The sequence below is a fragment of the Triticum dicoccoides genome, unplaced genomic scaffold (genome assembly GCF_002162155.2).
Source record: "Triticum dicoccoides isolate Atlit2015 ecotype Zavitan unplaced genomic scaffold, WEW_v2.0 scaffold30902, whole genome shotgun sequence".
NCBI classification, from domain to species: Eukaryota; Viridiplantae; Streptophyta; class Magnoliopsida; order Poales; family Poaceae; genus Triticum; species Triticum dicoccoides.
The window spans coordinates 6,216-17,801 of NW_021262173.1; positions in this window are offsets into that span (position 1 = coordinate 6,216).

Below are 11,586 nucleotides of genomic sequence, written 5' to 3' on the forward strand. Positions count from 1 at the left end.
CGGCCGCCTCGATGTTTATAGGGGCCGCCGCCCGCCGCGGACCGGTAGGTGGGTGGGGGTGGGCGGGCGCTCTGACGCGTGGGCCCCGGCGGCCGGGGCGGGAAGCGGCTGGCTGGCGCTGGCGGTTTCGAATCCGCCCCCCACCGGCCGTCGGATGCGAGTGGAGCGGGGGTTGGACGGCCCGATGAGACGCCAGCGGGGGCGGTTGGCTCGTGCTGGTTCGCCTTGGCGGTTAGGGGCGGTATCAATTTTGGTCTTCGTTGTGGTTAACAGGTTGGGCAGCGTGTTTGGTTGATTAATGGGGGTCATGATTAGTTGGGGGTGTGTGAGCCGCTGATTGGAGCGGATCTGCTCTGACGATGCTCCGCATGTGAGCGCCCGGTGCTTCCCTTAATTTCTTGGCGCGCAAGACAGGTACTCCCTCCGTTCGGAATTACTTGTCGTAGAAATGGATGTATCTAGATGTATTTTAGTTCTAGATACATCCATTTCTGAGACAAGTAATTCTGAACGGAGGGAGTAGTAGAGGTAGAAGCAAGAGGACACTCATCCTCCCGATCCTTCCGTTTTCGTGCCACGCAAGACAGGCTGCTGCTGCTGCTCCACGTGAATTGCAAACCCGGCTTACCAACAAAGACCTGAAATCGATTTCAAACATGTCGAAAACGTTTGTGCCTTGTGGTACAATTTTTCCCCCTCGCGAAGCGGAATTATTACCATCGTCTCAGATTAGTTGTCTTAGATTTATCCAGATGCGGATGTATCTCACACTAAAACGTGTCTGCATACATCCGTATCTAGATAAATACTTATAACACAACTAATTCGGGACAGAGGGAATACATCAATATCAAGGTGATGTCCCTGCAAAAATAATAATTAAGATGATGCCAGGTACACCCCGGCCTCTACATCTACAATGACACAATATCAAGAACTAGTCACGACAATAAGGATGCACGATGGAGATTAAATCTCATGTTTGACGTCACGTGTGTCACCTTGAGGCGATGCTCTCACCGGTGTCGAGGCGTTGTATGTTGGCCTCCTCGGGTTTGAAGCTTCACAAACCTGGGTTTTTGGTGCATGGCGTACGGGTGCCAAGATTTGTGCATGAGCACATGCATCTATATGTGCCACATCATGTGAGATAAGCGTAGAATAAATGGCTAGGTTACTTGTGGTGGAACCAACCCACGAGGGTTCAAGTCCTGAACTTGATGTTCGTGCTCGTATTTTTCTGGATTTTATTTTAGGCTTTTTGGTGATGTTTGTCCAGTGCGACGAAACGTTTTCATCTACTATGAGGTGTATGTGGTGACTATGCCATTCTCGAGATGGTGTGTCGACTCGGTATCTTGGAGGTGTTCATAGGGGTAGTGTCGTGGATCTAAGACTGACAGTAGAATGGGGGGTAGGTATGAGGAGGCAAGATCCTAGCTATGGAGTAGTTGTACACACGAGTTTTACGAGTTCAGGCCCTTCTCGGAGGAAGTAACAGCCCTACGTCTCGGTGCCCTGAGGCGGTCGACTGGATTATATGTGTATGTGAGTTTACAAGAGATGCGAACTCTTGTCCCAGAGGAGGGGGTGGCTTATATAGAGTGCGCCAGGACCCCAGCCCTCCTCCATTACACAGGGTTCAATGTTCATAAAGGAGGAGCGTTACTGGTAACGTCCGAAGTAAAGTGCTATAAATGTCCATAAAGCTATCGTTTAAACACCCGACCGTTGCAGAGTGAAGGGTTTCTCATCTTCTGGTGGTCGAGTGTCTTCAAGGTGGTCGAGAGAACACATCTTCATGGTCGAGTGGATGATGGTTTCTCTTCGACTACTTCTGATTCTTTATAGAAATGTCCTTGGGGAGGGTATGTTGGACAGATCCATGACGCTACCCTAGGTACATAGCTTCATCAGGTAGGACATGCATGCATGCGTACATAGAGGGGAAGCGTACGTGCGTGTATGTGAATATGTACAATTGTACTGTGTTAAAAAAAGATGCATTGAGTGCAACGGGCATTCGGCCTATCGCCGCGCCCATTAGCGAGCTCTTTAACGTTTCCCTTCCTGCGCAGCTGCCCACTTTGGTCCGTCCCTTCATGTTTCTTCTCATCCTTTGGAAAATTTGGGATGCCAGAAACAAGAAAGTTTTCCAAGGGTTTGATATTGATGCTTCTGTTTCTGTTAGGGCTATCATGGATGATTTGGTTATTTGGTCTCATCGGATTTAAGTCTGATACCTTAAAGGGCCACGCTGGCTTGTGGCGTGAGTTCCTCTACTCACATCATTTGTGAACCCTGTAACATCTGCTGACTGGGGAGTCTTTCCACCATGGTAACTATTTCAAAAAATAAAGATGCATTATTTCCCTTGGTGGTTTTTCAGTGTCAAGATGGAGAAGAAACAACCCTGACTACAAATCTTGTGATCGTGTTAAACAACAACCTGTCAGGATTGGATCGGATCGGCCAGGATAATGGGACGCGTGCACACAAAACGGCAGATGAGCCAAGCCAGCTTCCCATGGCAGGGAGAAATTATTGCCCAAGTAATGTCGATCACCAACGGATCACGCAAACCAGAGTCACGCAGGACCACGACTGCGCTTCTTACAAAACTAATGATGTTCGTTCATCTTGATCTCTCTTCCCTTTCTGCCCATTAATCAACTGCTGCCCGTGCTACCGGTCCCGATCGATCGCTTGTCATGGAGATCCGGGCATCTCCATTTCCTAGGCTAATTTATCCAGGAGCATATCCGGCTGGACCATGAAGGATGCTCCTAGTTGTTTCCAGCTGCATAGGCGGCTTAATTTAACCTTTTTTTATCTTGTCGCTATTTTTGCATAGGCTCAAAAACCACACAAGTCCAGCTCCCCACATATTGGTGTGTATGCGGGACTCTGGCTTTGCCTGTGGAATTAATTCTTGTTTCCTTCGTTTCAAAATAAGTGTTTGTCGTTTTAGTTAACCATGACATTTATTTTGAAACGGTTAATTTAACATTTTTCTCATTAAAGTTATGCTTTTATGAAAAGTGTCCGTCTCCAACAAAACGCAGCCGCCGCTTGCTCTTCCAAGAAAAGCTAGGTTTCCGCCTCTCGTCGGCCCCGCCGCAGGTCCGCCTCTTTCCCGGTGGCCCTAGGGCCATGGCGGCGTGGTGGATCCTGGCAAGGGCCGGCGGGAGGGCTCTGTTTTTAGCCGTTTCTTCCAGTTTTGTTACGGTTTGTGTCCTACTCAGGAAGGGGAGACGGTGGCGGCTCCCTGAAGATGGAATAAAGGTCTCCCCGTCTAGCCCCTGTTCCAGTGGTGCGTCTAGCATCGTTGATGGGCGTGTGGAGGTATCTCTCCGGCAAATCTATCTTTGGTAGAGTTGCTTGGAGCTCTTCGTTGTTCATCTATATTTGTGTGTCTTCGGATTGGATCCTTTCGATCTACATTATTCTTCTTCTTCAGCGGCGGTTGCTATTCTGGTGCACTGGTCCTACGGGGCCTTAGCACGACGACTTCTCGACTGTCTACTACAACAAGTTATGCCCGACTCCGACGATGGAGAGGCGATGACGGCGGCGTGTTTTCAGCTCGCTTCAGTACTTATTCTCGTCGCTAGGTGGTCTGCGGATCTGATTGTAATTTTTATTATTTCTAGTGTTCGTTGTACTGCAATGATTGAATATGAATAGATCAAAAGTTTTCCCGCAAAAAATTAACATTCTCTCTTGTTGCTATTTTTGCATAGGCTCAAAAACCACACAAATTCAATTGATTTTGTCTTGAGTTCTACGCGTGGAGTCTGACTTTGCTTGTAAAATTAATTATTGCTCCCTCCATTTCAAAATAAGTGTCGTGGTTTTAGTTAACTACGAGAATTATTTTGAAATGGAGAAAGCAATGTTGAGGATATCGCTTATCGTTAGCATCTCGATTAGTTGGGATTAGGGATTAATCGGAAATCGGCCGATTAATCGATTTTATCGGTTGATTATTAATCGGCCATTTTTTTTTGTAAATCTCAGGTTTCCAATACTAAAATATGCTATATTCAACACTAAAATAATATTGGATAGAAGTGTTACCTTGATTCCTAACCTTTGAACCCTTGTATAATGGCAAACAAAATAGGACAACAATACATATAGCGTAACAAGGTCCACAAAACACAAATAAACATAGTTTTTTGCAAACATAGTGCTATAAATAGGCCCAGTTTATCGGTAGATTATCACTTTTCATAGTGATATTCAGCCCAAACGATAAACGGTGAAGATAAGGCATAATCTTATCGGTCACCCCAAGAGTAGCGATAAATCAAACGATAAATCACTGAATCAGAAGATTTTTTGAACAGTGGGAGAAAGCAATAAATACGAACCAGAATTGCTATCAAGTTCAAATAATTTCCATCCGTAGTCATCATGATGCATGTCTGTCCTTGAGCAAGGTTGTTCATTGCATTGGCTAAATTAAGTAGGAGTACTTCACTAGCTCATGATAGGGCATCGATCATCATGCATGCATCTTACGGTACGGACGGACCAACGTGGTGTTTATTGGTGTCCTCGCCACGATTAAATCTACCTTAGCCGTACGTACTAGGAACTGATTAACTATATGGCCCCGATTATATATTAGCGTGTCTATCCTTCCCCGTAGCTACTACTAGGTGTACTTGAAAATTTTGGTTTGCTTTTAGGCAGCCGAAAGCAAATAAAGGGCATAATGATAATCACAAGGACTTTGCAAATTAAAAGCATAATAACAACCACAAGGACTTTGCAAAGTAAAGGCATATAATAACAATCACAAGGACTTTGCAAAGTAAATGCATAAAAATCACAAGGACTTTGTGTTGGGGTACGTTGCAGAAAATTAAAATTTTTCCTACGGTTTCACCAAGATCCATCTATGAGTTCATCTAAGCAACGAGTCAAGGGAGAGAGTTTGCATCTACATACCACTTGTAGATCACGAGCGGAAGCTAGCCAAGGGGATGGTGATGATGGAGTCGTACTCGAACGTGATTCGGATCACCGATGTCCAAGTGCTGAACGGACAACACCTCCGCGTTCAACACACGTACGGGACGGGAGACGTCTCCTCCTTCTTGATCCAGCAAGGGGGAAGGAGAGGTTGAGGAAGATTGCTCCAACGGCAGCACGACGGCATGGTGTAGTTGGTGCAGCAGTACTCCGACAGGGCTTCGCCAAGCATATACGGAGGAGGAGAGGTGTTGGGGAGGGGAGGGGCTGCGCCTTGGCTTGTGTTCAGCTCCCATGCGCCTCCCCACTATATATAGGGGTGGAGGGGCTGGTTTCTTGCCCTCCAAGTCCATTGGGGCGTTGGCCAAGGTGGGAGGAAAGAAATCCCATCATTTCCTTCCCCACCGATTGTTATCCCCCCTTTTTAGGGATCTTGATCTTATCCCTTCGGGATATGATCTTATTCCTTCTAAGGGGGGATCTTGGTGCGCCTTGACCAGGGGTGTGGGGCCTTTCCCCCACTACTCACGTTCATGTGGGTCCCCCCATGCAGGTGGGCCCCACTCTGGAACCTTCTAGAACCTTCCCGGTACAATACCAAAAAATCCCGAACATTTTCCGGTGGCCAAAATAGGACTTCCCATATATAAATCTTTACCTCCGGACCATTCCGGAACTCCTCGTGACATCCGGGATCTCATCCAGGACTCCGAACAACATTCGGTAACCACATACAAACTTCCTTTATAACCCTAGCGTCATCGAACCTTAAGTGTGTAGACCCTACGGGTTCGGGAGACATGTAGACATGACCGAGACGTTCTCCGGTCAATAACCAACAGCGGGATCTGGATACCCATGTTGGCTCCCACATGCTTCTCGATGTTGTCATCGGATGAACCACGATGTCGAGGATTCGATCAAACCCTGTATACAATTCCCTTTGTCAATCGGTACGTTACTTGCCTGAGACTCGATCGTCGGTATCCCAATACCTTGTTCAGTCTCGTTACCAGCAAGTCACTTTACTCGTACCGTAATGCATGATCTCGTGGCCAACACTTTGGTCACCTTGAGCTCATTATGATGATGCATTACCGAGTGGGCCCAGAGATACCTCTCCGTCATACGGAGTGACAAATCCCAGTCTCGATCCGTGTCAACCCAACAGCTACTTTCGGAGATACCTGTAATGCACCTTTATAGTCACCCAGTTACGTTGTGACGTTTGATACACCCAAGGCACTCCTACGGTATCCAGGAGTTACACGATCTCATGGTCTAAGGAAGAGATACTTGACATTGGCAAAGCTCTAGCAAACGAACTAAACGACCTTTGTGCTATGCTTAGGATTGGGTCTTGTCCATCACATCATTCTCCTAATGATGTGATCCCGTCATCAACGACATCCAATGTCCATAGCCAGGAAATCATGACTATCTGTTGATCACAACGAGGTAGTCAACTAGAGGCTCACTAGGGACATATTGAGGTCTATGTATTCACACGTGTATTACGATTTCCGGATAATACAGTTATAGCATGAATAAAAGACAATTATCATGAACAATGAAATATAATAATACTTTTATTATTGCCTCTAGGGCATATTTCCAACAGTCTCCCACTTGCACTAGAGTCACCAATCTAGTTACATTGTGATGAATCGAACACCCATAGAGTTCTGGTGTTGATCATGTTTAGCTCGCGAGAGAGGTTTAGTCAACGGATCTGCGACATTCAGATCCGTGTGTACTTTGCAAATTTCTATGTCTCCATCTTGAACATTTTCACGGATGGAGTTGAAACGACGCTTGATGTGCCTGGTCTTCTTGTGAAACCTGGGCTCCTTGGCAAGGGCAATAGCTCCAGTGTTGTCACAGAAGAGTTTGATTGGCCCCGACGCATTGGGTATTACTCCTAGGTCGGTGATGAACTCCTTCACCCAAATCGCTTCATGCGCTGCCTCCGAGGCTGCCATGTACTCCGCTTCACACGTAGATCCCGCCACGACGCTCTGCTTGCAGCTGCACCAGCTTACTGCTCCACCATTCAACATATACACGTATCCGGTTTGTGACTTAGAGTCATCCGGATCTGAGTCGAAGCTAGCGTCGACGTAACCCTTTACGACAAGCTCTTCGTCTCCTCCATAAACGAGAAACATGTCCTTTGTCCTTTTCAGGTACTTCAGGATATTCTTGACTGCTGTCCAGTGTTCCTTGCCGGGATTACTTTGGTATCTAGCTACCAAACTCACGGCAAGGTTTACATCAGGTCTGGTACACAGCATGGCATACATAATAGATCCTATGGCTGAAGCATAGGGGATGACACTCATCTCTTCTTTATCTTTTGCCGTGGTCGGTGACTGAGCTGAGCTCAATCTCACACCTTGTAACATAGGCAAGAACCCCTTCTTGGACTGATCCATTTTGAACCTCTTCAAAATCTTATCAAGGTATGTGCTTTGTGAAAGACCTATGAGGCGTCTCGATCTATCTCTATAGATCTTGATGCCTAATATATAAGCAGCTTCTCCAAGGTCCTTTATTGAAAAACACTTATTCAAGTAGGCCTTAATGCTGTCCAGAAATTCTATATTATTTCCCATCAAGAGTATGTCATCTGCATATAATATGAGAAATGCTACAGAGCTCCCACTCACTTTCTTGTAAACGCAGGCTTCTCCATAAGTCTGCATAAACCCAAACGCTTTGATCATCTCATCAAAGCGAATATTCCAACTCCGAGATGCTTGCACCAGCCCATAAATGGATCGCTGGAGCTTGCATACTTTGTTAGCGTTCTTAGGATCGACAAAACCTTCCGGCTGCATCATATACAGTTCTTCCTTAAGATGCCCGTTAAGGAATGCTGTTTTGACGTCCATCTGCCATATCTCATAATCATAGTATGCGGCAATTGCTAACATGATTCGGACGGACTTTAGCTTCGCTACGGGAGAGAATGTCTCGTCGTAGTCAATCCCTTGAACCTGTCGATAACCCTTAGCGACAAGTCGAGCTTTATAGATGGTGACATTACCATCCGCGTCTGTCTTCTTCTTAAAGATCCATTTGTTTTCTATCGCTCGCCGATCATCGGGCAAGTCTGTCAAAGTCCATACTTTGTTTTCATACATGGATTCTATCTCGGATTTCATGGCTTCAAGCCATTTGTTGGAATCTGGGCCCGCCAACGCTTCTTCATAGTTCGAAGGTTCACCGTTGTCTAACAACATGATTTCCAGGACGGGGTTGCCGTACCACTCTGGTGCGGAACGTGTCCTTGTGGACCTACGAAGTTCAGTAGCAACTTGATCCGAAGTACCTTGATCATCATCATTGGTTTCCTCTTCAGTTGGTGTGGGCATCACAGGAACATTTTCCTGAGCTGCACCACTTTCCCGTTCGAGAGGTAGTACTTCATCGAGTTCTACTTTCCTCCCACTTACTTCTTTCGAGAGAAACTCTTTTTCCAGAAAGCATCCGTTCTTGGCAACAAAGATTTTGCCCTCGGATCTTAAGTAGAAGGTATACCCGACAGTTTCCTTAGGGTATCCTATGAAGACGCATTTTTCCGACTTGGGTTCGAGCTTTTCAGGTTGAAGTTTCTTGACATAAGCATCGCATCCCCAAACTTTTAGAAACGACAGCTTAGGTTTCTTCCCAAACCATAATTCATACGGTGTCGTCTCAACGGATTTAGACGGTGCCCTATTTAAAGTGAATGTAGCTGTCTCTAGAGCGTATCCCCAAAATGATAGCGGTAAATCAGTAAGAGACATCATAGACCGCACCATATCCAATAGAGTGCGATTACGACGTTCGGACACACCGTTTCGCTGAGGTGTTCCAGCCGGCGTGAGTTGTGAAACGATTCCACATTTCCTTAAGCGTGTGCCAAATTCGTGACTTAAATATTCTCCTCCACGATCTGATCGTACGCACTTTATCTTTCGGTCACGTTGATTCTCCACCTCATTCTGAAATTCCTTGAACTTTTCAAAGGTCTCAGACTTGTGTTTCATTAAGTAGACATACCCATATCTACTTAAGTCATCAGTGAGAGTGAGAACATAACGATATCCTCCGCGAGCCTCAACGCTCATTGGACCGCACACATCGGTATGTATGATTTCCAATAAGTTGGTTGCTCGCTCCATTGTTCCGGAGAACGGAGTCTTGGTCATCTTGCCCATGAGGCATGGTTCGCACGTGTCAAACGATTCATAATCAAGAGACTCTAAAAGTCCATCGGCATGGAGCTTCTTCATGCGCTTGACACCAATGTGACCAAGGCGGTAGTGCCACAAGTATGTGGGACTATCGTTATCAACTTTACATCTTTTGGCATCTACACTATGAACATGTGTAATATTACGCTCGAGATTCATTAAGAATAAACCATTGACCATCGGAGCATGACCATAAAACATATCTCTCATATAAATCGAACAACCATTATTCTCAGACTTAAATGAGTAGCCATCTCGTATTAAACGAGATCCAGATACAATGTTCATGCTCAAACTTGGCACTAAATAACAATTATTAAGGTTCAAAACTAATCCCGTAGGTAAATGTAGAGGCAGCGTGCCGACGGCGATCACATCGACTCTGGAACCATTCCCGACGCGCATCGTCACCTCGTCCTTCGCCAGTCTCCGTTTATTCCGCAGCTCCTGCTGTGAGTTACAAATATGAGCAACGGCACCGGTATCAAATACCCAAGAGTTACTACGAGTACTGGTAAGGTACACATCAATTACATGTATATCAAATATACCTTTGGTTTTGCCGGCCTTCTTATCTGCTAAGTATTTGGGGCAGTTCTGCTTCCAGTGACCCTTCCTCTTGCAATAAAAGCACTCAGTCTCAGGCTTAGGTCCATTCTTTGACTTCTTCCCGGTAACTGGCTTACCAGGCGCGGCAACCTCCTTGCCGTCCTTCTTGAAGTTCTTCTTACCCTTGCCCTTCTTGAACTTAGTGGTCTTATTGACCATCAACACTTGATGTTCTTTCTTGATTTCAGCCTCTGCTGACTTCAGCATCGAGAACACTTCAGGAATGGTCTTTTCCATCCCCTGCATGTTGTAGTTCATCACAAAGCTCTTGTAGCTTGGTGGGAGCGACTGGAGGATTCTGTCAATGACCGCCTCATCTGGGAGGTTAATGTTCAGCTGGGTCATACGGTTGTGCAACCCAGACATCTTCAGGATGTGCTCACTGACAGAACTGTTTTCCTCCATCTTACAACTGTAGAACTTGTCGGAGACATCATATCTCTCGACTCGGGCATGAGCTTGGAAAACTAGTTTCAGCTCTTCGAACATCTCATATGCTCCGTGATGCTCAAAACGCTTTTGGAGCCCCGGTTCTAAGCTGTAAAGCATGCCGCACTGAACGAGGGAGTAATCATCAGCGCGAGTTTGCCAAGCATTCATAATGTCTTGGTTCTCTGGGACGGGAGCGTCACCTAGCGGTCCTTTTAGGACATATTGTTTCCTGGCAGCTATGAGGATGATCCTCAGGTTCCGGACCCAGTCCGTATAGTTGCTGCCATCATCTTTCAGCTTGGTTTTCTCTAGGAACGCGTTGAAGTTCATGTTGACATGAGCGTTGGCCATTTGATCTACAAGACATATTTGCAAAGGTTTTAGACTAAGTTCATGATAATTAAGTTCTAATCAAATTATGAACTCCCACTCAGATTAGACATCCCTTTAGTCATCTAAGTGTTACACGATCCGAGTCGACTAGGCCGTGTCCGATCATCACGTGAGACGGACTAGTCATCGTCGGTGAACATTCTCATGTTGATCATATCTTCCATACGACTCGTGTTCGACCTTTCGATCTCCGTGTTCCGAGGCCATGTCTGCACATGCTAGGCTCGTCAAGTTAACCCTAAGTGTTTTCGCTGTGTAAAACTGTCTTACACCCGTTGTATGTGAACGTAAGAATCCATCACACCCGATCATCACGTGGTGCTTAGAAGCGACGAACTGTAGCAACGGCGCACAGTTAGGGGAGAACACTTCTTGAAATTTTGTAAGGGATCATCTTATTTACTACCGTCGTCCTAAGTAAACAAGATGCATAAACATAATAAACATCACATGCAATTATATAGTTGTGACATGATATGGCCAATATCATATAGCTCCATTGATCTTCATCTTCGGGGCTCCATGATCATCTTGTCAACGGTTTGACACCATGATCTCCATCATCGTGTCTTCATGAAGTTGTCACGCCAACGACTACTTCTACTTCTATGGCTAACGCGTTTAGCAATAAAGTAAAGTGAGTTACATGGCGTTCTTCAATGACACGCAGGTCATACAAAAAATAAAGACAACTCCTATGGCTCCTGCCGGTTGTCATACTCATCGACATGCAAGTCGTGAATCCTATTACAAAGAACATGATCTCATACATCACAATTCATCATTCATCACAACATCTGGCCATATCACATCACAATACATATAGCGTAACAAGGTCCACAAAACACAAATAAACATAGTTTTTTGCAAACATAGTGCTATAAATAGGCCCAATTTATCGATAGATTATCACTTTTCATAGTGATAT